We start from the raw sequence: 18,047 nt of genomic DNA, 5'->3' as shown, positions 1-18,047 counted from the left end.
CGTTGGTTGTGGTAAGCCAGCGGGAAAAACATTCTACACCAAGCCGGTCACCACTGCACGTGGCCATGTCAACTATGTCTCAGCCGAGGAGGCTCATGAGGATCCTAACGTCGTCCTTGGTACGCTCCTTGTTAATTACCATCCGACATCTGTTCTTTTCGATACTGGAGCATCTCATTCATTCATATCTGAGAGCTATGCTTGATTGCATAACACAACATTCTGTGACATGCCCACTACCATGGAAATTCAAACCCCTGGCTCTAGATGGCAAACTTCTAGAGTAAGCCATGGGAATGAAATTCTTGTCGATAGACTTGTCTTCCTTGCATCTTTAATAGCTCTCAAGTCCTCGGACATAAACATCATCTTGGGTATGGACTGGATGTCAGCTCATTATGCTAATATTGATTGTGCCACTAGAACCGTTCAACTTACTCAGCCATCGGGCAAGACAGTCAATGTATTAACTCGAGTGGCCAAGCGCCAGCTTTACTCCCTAAATGCCAACCCACTTCCAGACCTTGAAGATATTCCGATAGTCCGGTACTTTCCGGATGTCTTTCCAGAAGAACTGCCAGGTGTTCCACCTGACAGGGATGTCGAGTTTGTGATAGACCTTGTTCCAGGAACCGTTCCAATTTCTAGAAGACCCTATAAGATGGCACCCTTAGAACTAGCCGAGCTTAAGAACCAACTCGATGAGTCCTTGAAAAAGGGTTTCATCCGTCCTAGTTCCTCTCCTTGGGCTTGCCCCGTCCTCTTCGTCAAGAAGAAGGATGGAACGGATCGGATGGTTGTAGATTACCGACCTGTCAACTTGGTCACTATCAAGAACAAGTATCCTCTTCCCAGGATCAACGATCTGTATGACCAGCTCGCTGGATCCTCAGTCTTTTCCAAGATGGATTTGAGGTTGGGCTACCATCAAATCAAAATCAGAAATGGGGACATTCCCAAAACGGCCTTTGTTACTCGTTGTGGCCAATACGAGTACACCGTTATGTCCTTCGGTTTAACCAATGCCCCAACCACCTTCTCTCGGTTAATGAACTCGGTCTTCATGGAGTATTTGGATAAATTTGTCGTAGTATACCTCGATGACATACTCATCTACTCCAAGAATGAAGAGGAACATGCCGAACATCTAAGGCTGGTATTGACGAAACTTCGAGAGCATCGCCTTTATGCCAAATTCTCCAAGTGTGAATTTTGGTTGCCAAAAGTGACCTATCTAGGCCATGTAATCTCTGGTAAGGGTATTGCTATCAATCCCGAGCGAGTTCAAGCCATCCTTGATTGGACTCCACCTGAGACGGTGAAGCAAGTTCAGAGCTTCCTTGGCTTAGAGAGCTATTGCCGCCGTTTCGTCGAGAATTTCTCCAAGGTTGCTAAACCTCTAACTAAACTCCTCAAGAAAGATAAAAAGTTCGAGTGGACCCCACAATGCGAATTCAGCTTTCAGGAACTGAAATGACGCCAGACATCTGCTCCCGTACTGGTACCACCAAATTTCTCCAAGGACTTTATTATCTATTGCGACGCCTCGCGACAAGGACTGGCTTGTATACTCATGCAAGATCGTCAGGTAATTGCCTATGCCTCACGGCAATTACACCCACATGAGGAAAACTATCCCACACATGATCTAGAGCTTGCAGCTGTAGTCCACGCACTCAAAACTTGGCGACATTACCTTCTCGGTAATCATTGCGAGATCTTCACCGATCACCAAAGTTTGAAATATATCTTCACCCAACCAGATTTGAATCTCAGGCAACGACAATGGGTCGAGTTGATCTCGGATTACGACTTAGGAATAACTTACACCCCGGGCAAAGCCAATGTCATGGCTGATGAGCTAAGTCGTAAATCTTATTGTAACAACCTGATGTTACAACAAAGTCAACCACTTCTCCATGAGGAATTTTGTAAGCTTAATCTTCACATTGTTCCTCGAGGATTTCTATCCACCCTGGTGGCGAAGCCTAACCTTACGGATCAAATCATAGCTGCCCAGAAGCGTGATAAGGGCATATCCCGGATTAAGGAAGACATTGCGAGCGGAGTTGCTAAATGTTTTTCCATGGATGAGCGAGGTGTTGTCTTCTTCGAGAACCGCTTGGTGGTTCCCAAGAAACAACATCTACGCTAGTTGATTCTTAAGGAAGCTCATGAATCCCCTCTCACCATTCATCCCGGTAGTACTAAAATGTATCAAGACCTACGTCAGAGGTTTTGGTGGACTAGGATGAAGAGAGAAATTGCTCAATACATTGCTAGTTGCGACGTCTGTCGTCGTGTTAAAGCAGAGCACCAACGGCCTGCTGGCACCCTTCAACCTTTGGCTATTCCTGAGTGGAAATGGGATAAAATCAGTATGGATTTCATTACTGGGTTTCCCAGGACCAAGAGAGGGAATAATGCCATCTTCGCCGTGATCGACCGTCTTTCCAAAGTAGCCCATTTCCTACCTGTTCGTGAGAGTATCACCGCTAGCCAGCTAGCTGAATTATACATCTCCCGAATAGTGTCTCTTCATGGTGTCCCATTGGAAATTAACTCAGACCGTGGGAGTCTCTTCACCTCTCGATTTTGGGAAAGTTTCCAAAATGCTATGGGAACTCGTCTCTCTTTTAGCACTGCCATCCATCCTCAATCAAGTGGTCAAGTAGAGCGAGTCAATCAAATTCTGGAAGATATGCTCCGAGCTTCTGTCATCTCATTCGGAATGGGTTGGGAGAAATGCCTTCCATTCATGGAGTTTGCTTATAACAATAGTTATCAAGCTAGCTTGGGCAAAGCTCCTTTCGAAGTTCTCTATGGATGAAAATGTCGAACGCCTCTTAACTGGTCAGAAACCGGGGAAAGACAACTCTTTGGCCCGGATATGATTCAGGAAGCAGAAGAGCAAGTTCGCGTTATTCGTGAGAAATTGAAATCAGCCCAATCTCGCCAAAAGAGCCAATATGGTCGTAAACATAAGCTCATGACTTATGAAGTCGGCGAGAAGGCTTACCTTCGGGTTACTCCGTTAAAGGGAACCCATCGTTTCGGTATCTAAGGCAAATTGGCTCCTCGTTACATTGGACCCTTTTGCATTCTTGCCAAACGAGGAGAAGTTGCCTACCAATTGGAACTACCTTTGCATCTTTCCAGAGTTCACGATGTCTTCCACGTTTCTCAACTCAGGCGTTGCTTCGCGGATCCTATCCGTGGAGTGGACCACGAAACGCTTGATCTACAAGATAACCTCTCATATCAGGAGTATCCCGTTCGTATCCTTGATCAAGCCGAGCGTACCACTCGACGCCATAATATCAAGTTTCTCAAGGTTCAATGGTCACACCATTCTGAGAAAGAAGCCACTTGGGAAAGGGAGGATCGTCTTTGACTCAAGTACCCCACCTTCTTCCCGGAGGATCCTAAATCTCGGGACGAGATTCTTTTGAGTGGGGGTGAGTTGTCACACCCTAGCTGGTTCATGCATTAGAGTGTTGTATCATGTCTACTTTTATAGAAACTTGAAATGGGGATGACAGAACCGCCAGCACCCCCTGGAAACAACTAGGGTTTACTAAAATTATTTTCAATGAACCCAAAATGCCCTTTACAAAATGTTCATCATTTCTGGATTGGGTTACAACCCCTAGCAAAAATGGTGCAATCTTCTCTAGGACATTCTGGATTCTTTGAATTAAATCATAAGTATTTGATTTTGGGCATTTAAATGCTATAAAATATTTTAAATGCCCAAATAATTGTGGATTTAAGTGAGGGCTGTTAGGAATAATTCCAACAGAGCCCACAATTATTTTCAGGATTTTAGTAAGTGCCTAAGTATTTTTAATAAAGCCATAAAGTTACAGAAAAATAGAAAAAGAAAACAAAACAGGAAAAGAGAGAAAGAGAAAGGCTTACCTGGCGCCCACCCAGCAGGCCCACCTGCTGGCCCAGCCCAGCCACAGCTCCAGCGAGCTGCTTAGCTTGGCTAGGCAGGCAAGAAGCTGCTCGACGGCGAGCACAGCATGCGTGCCACGCAGCTGCCCGCCGCCTCGCCGCTCCCCTTGTCGAGCTGTTGACGTGGGACGAACCCCCTCTCTCTCCCCGACCTTGCAGACACCCGCTCTCCCCTCTGGCTCCTCTCTCTCTCGCCCTCCCCGACGTCGCCCGAGACGTCACCGTCACCGCCGCTCGCCGCAGCCACGTTCAACGTCGTCCCCGCGCCCTCTCACCATGTCCGGATGATTCGCCGTCGTCGACTACGTCGACTAGCCAAGCCGCACGACGCCGGAGCCCCTGCATCATCCCCGCCGCCATCATCTTCAACCTCGGGCCGCCCGAGATCGCTGTCACCGTTCCGACTGCACCGAGCCTTCCCCGAGCACGCTGACCGTCTCTGCGGCTTCCCAGTGAGCTACTGCTCCTCCCCCTTCTCTCTGGTTCGTCGCTAGAGCTCTGTAGCCGCCGTGCCTCTTTCATCCGAACGCACCGCCGCTTGAGCTCGTCGCCGACGTAGCTCCGGCCGCTTAGCGGTTCCGCTGGCACATCCAGCATGCTCACCGCATCACGTAGATGCTGGAGGTGCTAGCGCCATGCCGCCTAGGCCACTGCAACCACGCGCACGAGCTGACCCGAGCTTCGGCCTCTGCCAAGCTCGTCGCCGGTGATGCTGCGGCCACTCCCCGGCCAAGCCATCACCACGGCTGGATGTGGGCGAGCACCAGCTGCCCGTAGCTGCTCTTCGCGCAGCAAATGGTGTCCTATGGGCAAATCCCGCAGCGCGCCGCCGTGTCTGGCCTGGCCGGCGGCTAAACGCCGGCAGTCTTTGACCCGCTGACCGGCGAGGATGACTCTGCTGACACAGGTTGACTTCCCCCCTAGCCTATGAGAGGTGGGGCCGGCCTGTTAATTAGTTTAGGATTAGTGCTAACTAATTTTAGTTAGTTTAGGTCACTGACATGTGGGCCCAGGCCCCACTGACAGTTAGTTAGTACTAACTTAATTTTGTTAGTTAGCTGAGACACTGACAGACGGGGCCCACCAGTCAGGTTTGACTGGCCCTGGCGCCTTTGAGTCACTGATGTCACAGTGACGCAGTGCTGACACAATTATTCAGTTTCTGGATTTATTTTTATATAGGAAATTCCAGAAAATAGCCAAAACTTCTAAAAATCATAGAAAATCAACCATAGCTCCAAATCAAACAAATTATAAATGAACAATGATTAGAAAAATTCAATCAGTCCATATGTAATGGTTTCATGCATGACAAACCACTTTAATCTTGCTGTTTAGGTGAAACAAGCTAACCCACTTATTATGCGTAGGAACTTTAACTTCCATTTGAATCTTTGGTTCAAATGGACCATTTCAACTTGTTTCACATTGCATTAGGCAGGACACATCATTTTGCCATGTCATAGCATGCATCATATTGTTGCATATTGTCATGTGTTGATTATGTTCTGTGTGTCCTTCGTGGTAGGTCCTGCCTCCGAGGATATCTCCGAGTATCCAACTGAAGGGTAGTACCCTACTACCACTCCATCAGACAAGCAGCCCCATTGATCATATTGATACAATCCCATGTTCTCGCCCCTGCTCTCATTTACTGCATTAAGACAACAACGTTTCAAACTGCTGTGTGCTACGGTAGTTGAAACCTTATCCTCTACATGACCTGTCATTGCCACAGTAACTAGATGAAACCCACTAGCATGTGTAGGAGTTGATTGAGCCATGTATGTGTTTCCTACCTTGCTATGCCTGCTATGCTTAGAGTTGTGTCAGGTCTGGTTCATCTGGGTGATGGGCTAGAGTGAAATGATTATGTCGGTAATGTGAGCGATGTGTTGAACATGAATTGGTAAAGGTATCGATGAGAGGCCATGTAGGATTACATGGTGGATTGTTTCATTGAGGCCGTCCATAAGAACTGAGATTTGTATGTGTGATTTAAGATTCAGCTACTACCACACATTGGACCCTGAAATATGACCCCGCTCGACTTACTGACCCCTCTCGTCCTCTGTCCAGGAGTTGCAACTAGTTTCTGGTGTTTGTAGGTTATGTGTTGGCGGCCGTGCGTAGCGCTGACCCTAGGGGTGGGCTATGACGCGGTAGATACACTGTGGCCGGGTATGCCGGGCGCCTGTTTGGCGTCTCAGGACCCTGTACACATCGTTTGGGGCCGTTGAGGACACCCCGGCCAGATTTCCTTGCGGATGGAACCTGAATAGGCGATAAACCTGGACTAGAGACTTGTGTGGTTAGTCAGGTCGTGGTCTACACCCACGTCGGCTTTTGCTTGAAGTCTGCCGAGCACATGTCGTGTGCAGACGCTAAGTGGTGGAAACATGTGTGACGAAGTACACCCCTGCAGGGTATAAAACTATTCGAATAGCCGCGTCCACGGTAAAGGACTACTTGGTTGCCTATACAGTTCATAGACAAGTTAATGGTTACCACTAAAAGACTCAAGATAAGTGAGAGTACCGAGGATGGCCCTCTTGTAGGATGACGAGGGAGGATCCCTGGTGGAGTATTGTGTTGGTGATAAGTGGACTCGTGTGCGAAAACTATTTTACTAGTGGTGTCCCGTAGGATAGCTTAGCCAAGAGTCAAAGCTGGCTTGCTGCAATAACTCCACCACCTTCTTGAGAATGAGCATGTATAGTAGGTTTTGATGTAAGACTTGCTGAGTACCTTTGTACTCATGTTTGCTTAATTACTGTTTTCAGACGACAACACCGCCCCCTCCAATGGGTTTTATGTAGATCTCGACGTCGATGAGTGACTTGCCACCCATGTGGTGATCCTGGCCATGGAGGGGCCTATGTAGATAGACAGGCTTCGAGAAGCCTTCTTTCTTTCTAGTGTCTGTACTCAGACTATTTTCTTCCGCATGTGCTTGTATGCTTGTATGACTTGAGTGTCGGGTCATGTGACCCCTACCTGTATGAACATGTTATGTATGGCTCTCTGGAGCCTTTAAATAAAGTACTTGAGTTGTAGAGTTTTGTTGTGATGCCATGTTGTATTTGCACATATCGAGCATATTGTGTGTATGATTGAAATGCTTGGTATGTGTGGGATCCGACAATCTAGTTGTTTATCCTTGGTAGCCTTTCTTATGGGGAAATGTAGTCCAGTGCACCTCGAGCCATAGTAGTCTGCTACAGCCCGGTTCACCGGAGTCCTGCTAGCCCAGCACTACTGCTCAGGACACTTGACTGGCCGGCATGTGTTTCACTTCGTTCCTATGTCTATCCCTTCGGGGAAATGTCACGCGGTGACTTCCGGAGTCCTGCCTAGCCTGCTATAGCCCGGGTTGCCCGGAGTCCTGTTAGCCCAGTGCTACAGCCCGGATTCACTCGCTGATGACCCACATGCTCGATGTGATTCATGTATGCCTGTCTCCATAGGTCTGTGCCGCTTTGGGTTCACGACTAGCCATGTCGGCCCGGGTTCTCTGTCATATGGATGCTAGCGACACTATCATATACATGAGCCAAAAGGCGCAAACGGTCCTGGGCCACGGTAAGGCGACACCCGTGGGGATATCGTGCGGAGGCCGCAATGTGATATGAGGTGTTACCGGCTAGATCGATGTGACTTGGAATCGGGGTCCTGACAAAGGATACCTCTCCTGCTGATGAGAATCCATTGCCTGGTTATCGTATTGAATGACTTGACCCAAAGCATAACCTTCCGGAAAAGCTCTCAGGCGTTGATCGTAAAAAGCTTGCTCCCACAATTGCGAGGTCAAGGCTCTGCTGGGAAACAGACTAACTGGCATTGATTTGGTCCGGTGCTCAGTCTCATGGCGGATCATACCCTTGAGCCGCCGACCCGGCTTAATGTGTACTTACACAGGTGGTGTAAATGATCCATTACGCCACATCACCTTGCGTTTTACGGATGATGCAATTACTGAAATGACCAAAACTCGTCTAAATGAAGATACAGAAGACTACAGTAAAGTGGGTCTGAACCCTTTCTGCAAGCTTAACCCGCCGCCGGATGTGAGCCTCTGAATTTACTTTACTCGTATCTCATTAGTCAGATATTGTACTAACCCAATTTTACTGTCTTTCATAGGCTAAATCTGAATTTTGGAAGGCAAAGTATGACCATGAAGCCGCCAAAACGGCTAGGGCTGCCAAGAGAGCCGCCAAGAAACCCACAAAGAAGCATAAGAAGAAATCAGGCGCAACTGGTATGTTTTAGCTAGATGATAACTCTGAGTCGGAGGTAGCCCTTGACTCCCTTGGCACCTTTTTTTAATTATCTTATTGACATTGACTACTCTCAGGATGACACGGGGGCCAGCCAAGCAGTTGAAGAAGAGGTAATCATTATTCCCTCCGGCTCAGCACCTTTTCCAAGACAAAAAATTCGACGAGTAATCAGAAAAGTTTGATTTTCACACCCCTTAGCTCATTTGGATCTCGCTTTCTTTTGAAGCAACAACAGCACAAGAGCCGGCGCCAGACTCAGGAAAGTGGAGGTGAAGAATTTTCCTCCGGCTTACCGAACACTACAGTTCCACGGAAACGCCAAAACAAGGTCCTTTTAAGCTTAAATTCTCTATATCTGCTGGCGAGTCTCATTCACTAGTCACTCAATTCTTCTTATTCGAATTAATAGGAAGTTTCCCGTTCTTCCTCTGGCGACTCATCACAGACCCAGCTGCCAGCTTTCAAGACTGGTCCTGGGTAATAATACTTACCTTTTGTTTTGTACCTCTTTTATACTCTTATGGTTATATCAAACTTTCCACAACCCATACAGTGGTCAAGCAAAGCCTAGTAAGAAGGCAAAGGTGACTAAACCAACTAACGCACCTGAAGTTGTTGAAACGGAGCAGCAAGTCTCTGCACCCGAAGTCTCTGAAAAACAACCAGAAGAACCTGTCTCTGACACTCCACCTGAAATTCCTGATCTCTCTGTTGATCAAGCCAATACTGACTCTTTGAACATTGAACTATCAAGCTCGCCTAAGCCGTCAAAGACTCATGCTGATGACGTCCTGATCACCGGTGTCAGCTTTATAGAACCGGGGAATCCAACCATCTTGGCCAAGCACTCCGCCAAGCAAGAGGTTATTGAGAGGCAGAAAGTGAGGTTTGATGTCTCTCACTATACCCAATTGAGCATCAGTGAAATTCTATCTGGCTACCTCAACCAAGTACACTCCAGCAGTGATCTTGAAATCGATATGGTGAAGCAGATGCATCAAAAGTATGAGGTATGACTTCCAGCTTTAAATAAGTTATGTATATCCTGCCAGCCCCCAAGTCTACTAGTTATGATAAGATTGAATATGTTGTAGACTTAGAATAATCCATAAGCATCTGAAGTAGAATCCTTCCAAGGGCCGGTTAGAATTAAATCGGATGTTTAAATAATTTAGCATTGCATCCATAGTCCCCAAGGGCCGGTTTAATCAGCATGAATGAGTCGGTCCTATTTACCATTGTTTAAAAGTGAAAGCTTATCTGTGTAGCCCCCATGAGCTGGTTGTGATCGTTTACAGCACAACCGGGTCACAATAAAATAGTAGGAAGACTCAAGCAATGTGCATTAGCCCCCAAGTGCCAAGTAGTCTTGCTTGCAAAGTGCTTGGGACTTATTGACATGAATCGTTTTTTATGACTGACTTTTTTGGCAGGCATTAGCCCCCAAGTGCCAAGTGTTGTTGCTTGCAAAAGACTTGGGACTTATATTCCTGTAACCCTGATGTGAACATGTTGACAGCTCTGTATTTCACATACGCTGCTACTGCTGAACTTGAATCACAATTGACTGATGCAAAGACCCGGCTGGCGAGTCAAGAATCTGAGACCCAGAAGGCTGAGTCAAAATTCCAATTCAGCATATCTGAGATGGAAAAAAATGAAAACCAACTTTGATGCAGAAAGAAAAAGTGGGCTGAAGAGAAGACTGCTTTGACGCAGCGAGCTGAAAAAGCAGAGGTGGCTCTTCAAGAGGTGACCACTAAGCTCATCGGCTTAAAACACCGTATATCTCAGATGGTTTCTGCTATCTTTTGTGAGTCACCCCGCTGTCCATCCCAAATGAATCTTTTTTCTTGATTGTATAAACTGCCGCTAACCAATCTGCAATTTACTCAGGTCCCAGGTGCAGCAATCTTAACCAAGATATGCTTGTAAAGCTCAAAGCTGTTTACACTCTTGTTGAGCAACTGTAGACTGGAGCTCAGTGCACCTTAGCCAGTATTGCGCCAAAAAACCAAGGACCAAATCTTCTAAGTGACGTGCTGAAAAAATTATCAATCCTTCCTACAAGAATTCAGGAGATAAAACGGTCTTGTGCGAGAGCCGGTGCCGTAACAGCCTTGAGCCATGCCAAGGCATGGGTACCGGAGCTAGACCCAGCAGAGGTGGCTACTTGGTATCCAAGCCTAAAGGAAGACGACACTCCCTTTGACCAGCAAGACTTCACCGCTTGTGTTAAAGAAATTCGTCCTCATGCGACAGTAATTGCTGGAGAAACCAATCTCTCCAAATATCAGCCGGCTTACGACGTAGAAAACCAGAAGATGCAGATGCCAGCGTATAAAGTGATGGATCTGATTCCTCCAATTCGTAAGCACACCTTCGCCCCTGATATTGTCCCGTCAAATCTTATTGATGACGAAGCTAAATTCTATGCCTTATGTGGCATTGATTGGTCAACACCAAATTTCCATACGGCGGAGGAGGACGGAGAACCGGAAAGGGATGATCCAGAACTTTCAAATCAGCAAGACCAAGAAGAATGAACCACCAGGCGGTTTATATATATGATTTATGGAGAAAACACTTGATCCCATTCGGCTCATGGAGTCATGTAATAGGGTAGTAAAAACGTTGAATCTATTGTGCCATCATGCACGTTTCTGTTTTGCACAATACTGCTGATCCGCCAGTTTGAAAGACGATCATTTTACTCTTATGATAGTATTGATTTATGCAGACCAGACTTGATTATTCTCTTGCACACAAACAAGTGACAAGTGCCCTGGCAGTTTACCGCCGGGCGGGTCATGATACCCAATTAAAGGCCACTGGGGACAAACAGTCCATAACCAGGGCTGGTCTGACCATAATGCTTAACATAATAAAATACCATACCTGTGGCATGTGCTTAGACTGTCAGCTTTAGCAGTTGTATGCAGTTTAGAGTTTGTAGAACTATGACTCCAAACATAATATTATGATACTCTGATAAGTTAGAGTCTGCCATCCTGGCGGGTTATAGAGACCCAAAAGATGCTTTAAATATGAGCCATAAGTAGGGTAGCTTGGCCCGATGTGTAAAAACCAGATGGCAAAAAAGAAATCGTATAAAGAAAAGAAAGCAAAAAATTCGAAGCTTTTGAAGGCCGCCAAGCCAAAGTGTCTTCTTCGATGAAACTAGCCTGAGCCACTGGAAGGTACGTGCTTTCCGTGAGCCTGAATCATAGTACCCAATCGACATTTGTACCCAGATAAAGTCAGGCCTTGCTTTACAGACTTATTAGGAGTACGCGGGGTCAGAGTAACAACATACACGGGCCGATTTATCCAAGTTTCAAGGAAGGCGGCTTATGAAGCCTGGATCTATCCTGACTATCTATAAGCCGTGCTCTCACATGACAAACCAGCGTTTTAACCTTAACGAGCTCAGATCTTGGTCGAATACGCCATAAAGACTGATCGTTAAGAGTTCGGCGGGTCAATCAGGATTACCCGATTGAGTTGAAGCAGCTGGCTACAGGTAGGATGACCCGGAAAGGTTATGTTCTCTTTGGTCGAATACACCTATGTTTGAACAAACCTAGTCAAGAGGGTAGTAACGCTATGTTCTCTTTGGTCCAATACGCCTATGTTTGAACATGAAGCCCCCAAGTGACATACTGACAAATTGTGCTCGTCAGGGACCTATGTTTGAGCTGTGCCGTGCATCCAACTCTCTTTGGTACATGTACTTTGGGCGTCAAGCCTCTTAAATGAACGTGTAATAAGATGATAAAGACTCAGCTTCGAAGAAGTGAAACGACAAAGACCCTGGCTTATCTGGGATGCCGGCTTTATTATACTGTCTATAATATATAAACCATCAGATTATGTACATCATGAGAGCCAGTGGCTCAAGTATAGTAGGGCCGAAGATGAGCAATGTTCCACGGCCGACGGGTCTCCTCCTCCGATGTGCGTGAGTCCTTGTGGTCTCGAACGTAGATAAGGTAGTATGACCCATTATGCAGATTCTTGCTGACCATGAAAAGTCCTTCCCAAGGTGGTGATAGTTTATGCATATCTGTTTGATCCTGGATGAGCCGGAGCACCAAATCACCTTCTTGAAAGGTTTACACGGCGGCTATGACAATGACACAGATCTTGCTGGTAAATCACCGAATGAGCCGACGCAATATCATGCTCCTCATCTAACAGGTCAAGTGTGTCTTGACGTGCCTTTTCATTGTTAGCTTCAACGTAAGCCGCCACCCCGGGTGAATCGTGACGGATGTCATATGGGAGAACCGCCTCTGCTCCATAAACCATGAAGAAAGGTGTGTAACACGTAGATCTGTTAGGGGTTGTATTGATACTCCATAACAGTGAGGGTAACTCTTCCACCCATCAACCCGACGTTCTTTGCAAAGGAACCATAAGCCGGGGCTTGATGCCTCGCAGAATTTCTTGATTAGCCCATTCCGCTTGACCATTTGTCAGGACCCCGATTCCAAGTCACATCGATCTAGCCGGTAACACCTCATATCACTTTGCGGCCTCACGCACGGTACCCCACGGGTGTCGCCTTACCATGGCCCGGGACCGTTTGCGCCTTTTGGCTCACGTATATGATAGTGTCGCTAGCATCCATATGACAGAGAACCCCGGCCGACATGGCTAGTCGTGAACCCAAAGCGGCACAGACCTATGGAGACAGGCATACATGAATCACATCGAGCATGTCAGTCATCAGCGAGTGATTCCGGGCTGTAGCACTGGGCTAACAGGACTCTGGGGAACCCGGGTTGTAGCAGGCTAGGCAGGACTCCGGAAATCACCGCGTGACATTTCCCCGAAGGTACAGACATAGGAACGAAGTGAAACACATGCCGGCCAGTCAAGTGTCCTGAACAGTAGTGCTATGCTAGCAGGATTCCGATGAACCGGGCTGTAGCGGACTACTATGGCTCGAGGAACACTAGACTACATTTCCCCATAAGAAAGACTGCCAAGGATAAACAACTAGATTGTCGGATCCCACTCATACCAAGCATTTCAATCATACACACAATATGCCCGATATGAGTACATACAACATGGCATCACAACAAAACTCTATAATTCAAGTACTTTATTTAAAGGCTCTAGGGAGCCATACATAGCATGTTCATACAGATAGGGGTCACATGACCCGACACTCAAGTCATACAAACACAAAAGCACATGCGGAAGCAGCTAGTCTGAGTACAAACTCTAGAAAGAAAGAAGGCTTCTCGAAGCTTGTCTATCTACATAGGGCCCTACATGGCCAGGATCACCACCTGGGTGCCTAGTCACTCGTCGACGTCAATGTCTACATAAAACCCATCGGAGGGGGCGGTGTTGTCGTCTGAAAACAGTAATTAAGCAAACATGAGTACAATGGTACTCAGCAAGTCTTACATCAGAACCTACTAAACATGCTTATTCTCAAGAAGGTGGTGGGGTTAATGCAGCAAGCCAGCTTTGACTCTTGGCTAAGCTATCCTACGGAACTTCACCAGTAAAATAGTTTTCGCACACGAGTCCACTACTCACCAACACAATACACCACCGTGGATCCTCCCTCGTCATCCTACGAGAGGGCCATCCTCGATACTCACACTTATCTTGAGTCTTTTAGTACTATCCATTAACTTGTCTATGAACTATATAGGCAACCAAGTAGTCCTTTACCGCGGACGCGGCTATTCGAATAGTTTTATACCCTGCAGGGGTGTACTTCGTCATACACGCTTTCACCACTTACCGCCGTTTACACGACATGTACTCGGCAACCTTCAAGCGGAAGCCCAACGAGGGTGTCGGCCACGGCCTACCTAAACACTTAAGCCTCTAGTCCAGGTTTATCGCCTATCTAGGTTCCATCCGCAGGGCGTCCGGCCGAGGTTTCCACATACGGCCCCGAACGATGTGAACAGGGTTCCCGAGACACCAAACGGGTGACTCGGTACACCGTGCCCTGGTGTATCTACCGTAACATAGCCCACCCCGAGGGTCAGCGCTACGCACGGCCGCCAACACATAACCTACAAGCACTAGAAACTATTTGCAACTCCTGGACAGAGTACTAGGGTGGTTAAGAAGCCGAGAGGGTCAATTAAGGATCCCAATGCATGGTAGTAGCTGAATCTTAAATCACACATACAGATCTCAGTTCTTAGGGACGGCCTCAATGAAACAACCCACCATGTACTCCTACATGGCCTCTCATCAATACCTTTACCAAAACATGTTCCACACATCCCTCACATTACCGACATAAGCATTTCACTCTAGCCCATCACCCAGATGAACCAGATCTGACACAACTCTAATCATAGCAGGCATAGCAAGGTAGGAATCACATACATGGCTCAATCAACTCTTACACATGCTAGTGGGTTTCATCTAGTTACTGTGGCAATGACAGGTCATGCAGAGGATAAGGGTTCAACTAGCATAGCACACAGCAGTTTGAATCGCGTTGTCTTAATGCAGTACACAAGAGCAGAAGCGAGAACATGGGTTTGTATCGGAATGATCAATGGTTGCTTGCCTGATGGAGTGGTAGCGGGATACTGCCCTTCAGTTGGATACTCGTGAATATCCTCGGAGGCAGAACCTACCACGAAGAACACATCGGAATACAATCAACACATGACGATATGCAACAATATAATGCATGCTATGACATGGCAATATGAATGTGTCTTGGCCTAATGCAAGTTATATTAGAAAGGAATGAACTCATTTGAATCAAAGATTCAAATATTAGCTCATTAAACATGGCCTTAATAGTGCATTTCCTTATTCTGCTTAAACAGCAAGGTGAACTTTTTTTGTCATGCATGAAACCATTACAGATGGATAGATTGAATTTTTCTAATAATTTTTCATATATAAATTATTTCATTTGGAGTTACGGTTGAATTTCTATGATTTTTAGAAGTTTTAAACATTTTCTGGAATTTCCTGTATAAAAATAAATCCAGAAAATCAATTACTGCGTCAGCAATGTGTCAGGGTGACGTCAGTAGGTCAAAGGCGCCAGCCCAGGTCAAACCTGACTGGTGGGCCCCTGCTGTCAGCCTCTCAGTGCACTAACTACGTTTAGTTAGCCTAATTACTGGGCAGGGCCCACTAGTCAGTGACTATACTAATTAAACTAACTAATTTTTAGTTAGGAACTAATCTGGATAATTAGCAGAGGGGGCCCACTTGTCATTGACTCAGGGGAGTCAACTGGGCCCACCCAGTCCACGTCAGTGGTCAAATCCGCCGGTCAATAGGGCTAATCCCGCCGGCGTTGAGTCGCCGGCGAGGCCGAGACGGCGGATGGCTTTGGAAAACGCCCTCAGGCGACCAAATCGACGACGGAGACTATCTACGGATAGCTGGGAACGAGCCGCAACGTTTGGTGGTGGTAGTTGGGCTCGGGGTGGCCGGAAACATCACCGGCGACGAGCTTGGCGGTCGCCGGAGTCGGGTGAGGACGGTTTCGTGGCTATGGTGCACGGGAGGAAGAACTGGTGGTGGCTACGGGTTCCTGGTGCTGCGCTGAGCATGGTGAGGCGCTCAGACGCGTGCTTGCACGGCCGTAGCCACGACGGCGACATGGCCGGCGGCGAGGAGCTCTCGGGTGCGGTGGAAACGGCGGCTACAAGGGCCAAAAGAGCACGGGGTCTAGGGGGAAAGGAAGAGGAGCTCACAGCGGAGTCGGAGAGGGGGTCAGCGAGCTCGGGGAGGTCCTGGTGGCGGCGAATCGACCGGAGATGGCTCGGGTGCCCGAGGTTGAAGACGAGGGCGAAGGCGGTGTTGCAGGGCCTCCGGCGAAGCGTAGCTCGGTGGGGAGCACGAGGGAGTCGTGGCGGAGCTAATTGGCTCGTCGGAGGGGCGAGGGAGTGGCTGTAGTGGCAACTACGGCGATCGGTGGCGAGGGACGTGCTCGGCCGTCGCGGGGGAGAGTGAGAGAGACGAGTGGGAGAGTGCGAGAGGATGAGAGGGAGACGTGGGGGTCGCGTGGCGTCCTCTGGGCGTCTCCCGGCGTCGGCAGAAGCAGGAGGTGGTCGGCGCGTGGCCAGCGCGCGGCGAGCACGCGCCCCTGCCTCCTGGCGCGAGGTAGGGGGTGACTCGCCGAGCCAGTAGGCTGGGCCGAGCCAGGTAAGGCCCAGGTGAGCTTCTTTCTCCTTTTTTTTTATTTAGTTTCTATTTTCTATTAAACTGCAACTGTTTAGCTTTATTTAAAATACTAAAACATTTCCAAAAATCCTGAAAATAAATGTGGCCTCTATTTAGATTATTTCCAACAGGAAACATTTATTCCCAGAATTATTTGAGCATTTAGATTATTTTATAGCATTTAAATGCCCAAATTCAAATACTTATGATTTAATTCAATGACCTTTTGTTGACCTAGAAAAATGTGCACCAATTTTTCCAGAGGTTGTAACCTAAGACAAAGAGGGTGAACATTTTAGAAGGGCATTTCAGGTTCATTGAAATTATTTTTTTTGTAATCCCTAGTTGATTTCAAAAGGGGTGCTGGGGGTTCTGCCTTCCCCATTTCAATTTTCTGATGAGAAGTAAACATGATGCACACTCTAATGGATGGACTAGCTAGGGTGTGACAACTCACCCCCACTCAAAAGAATCTCATCCCAAGATTTAGGATCCTCTGGAAAGAAGGTGGGGTACTCAAGTCGAAGACGATCCTCCCTTTCCCAAGTGGCTTCTTCCTCGGAATGGTGTGACCATTGAACCTTGAGAAACTTGATATTACGACGTCGAGTGGTACGCTCGGCTTGACCAAGGATACGAACGGGATATTCCCGATAAGAGCGGTTATCTTGTAGATCAAGCGTTTCGTGGTCCACTCCACGGATAGGATCCGCGAAGCAACGCCTGAGTTGTGAAACGTGGAAGACATCATGAACTCTGGAAAGATGCGGAGGTAGTTCCAATTGGTAGGCAACTTCTCCTCATTTGGCAACAATGCGAAAGGGTCCAATGTAACGAGGAGCCAATTTGCCTTTGATACCGAAACGATGGGTTCCCTTTAACGGAGTAACCCGAAGGTAAGCCTTCTCGTCGACTTCATAAGTCATAGGCTTATGTTTATGATCATATTGACTCTTTTGACGAGATTGGGCGGTTTTCAATTTCTCACGAATAATGCGAACCTGCTCTTCTGCTCCCTAAATCATATCCGGGCCAAAGAGTTGTCTTTCCCCGGTTTCTGACCAGTTAAGAGGCGTTCGACATTTTCGTCCATAGAGAACTTCGAAAGGAGCCTTGCCTAAGCTGGCTTGATAACTATTGTTATAAGCAAACTCCGCGAATGGAAGGCATTTCTCCCAACTCATTCCGAACGAGATGACAGAAGCTCAGAGCATATCTTCCAGAATTTGATTGAATCGTTCTACTTGACCACTTGATTGGGGATGGAAGGCGGTGCTAAAGGAGAGACGAGTTCCCATAGCATTTTGGAAACTTTCCCAAAGTCGAGAGGTGAAGAGACTCCCATGGTCTGAATTAATTTCCAATGGAACACCATGAAGAGACACTATTTGGGAGATGTATAAATCGGCTAGCTGGCTAGCGGTGATACTCTCACGAACAGGTAGAAAGTGGGCTACTTTGGAAAGTCGGTCGATCACGACGAAGATGGCATTATTCCCTCTCTTGGTCCTGGGAAACCCAGTGGTGAAATCCATACTGATTTTATCCCATTTCCATTCGGGAATAGCCAAAGGTTGAAGAGTGCCAGCAGGCCGTTGATGCTCTGCTTTAACACGATGACAT

Source organism: Triticum dicoccoides, chromosome 6A, assembly GCF_002162155.2.
Source record: "Triticum dicoccoides isolate Atlit2015 ecotype Zavitan chromosome 6A, WEW_v2.0, whole genome shotgun sequence".
Taxonomy (NCBI): domain Eukaryota; kingdom Viridiplantae; phylum Streptophyta; class Magnoliopsida; order Poales; family Poaceae; genus Triticum; species Triticum dicoccoides.
The sequence above is the reverse complement of the archived record's forward strand: the minus strand, read 5'-3'. Positions refer to the sequence as shown.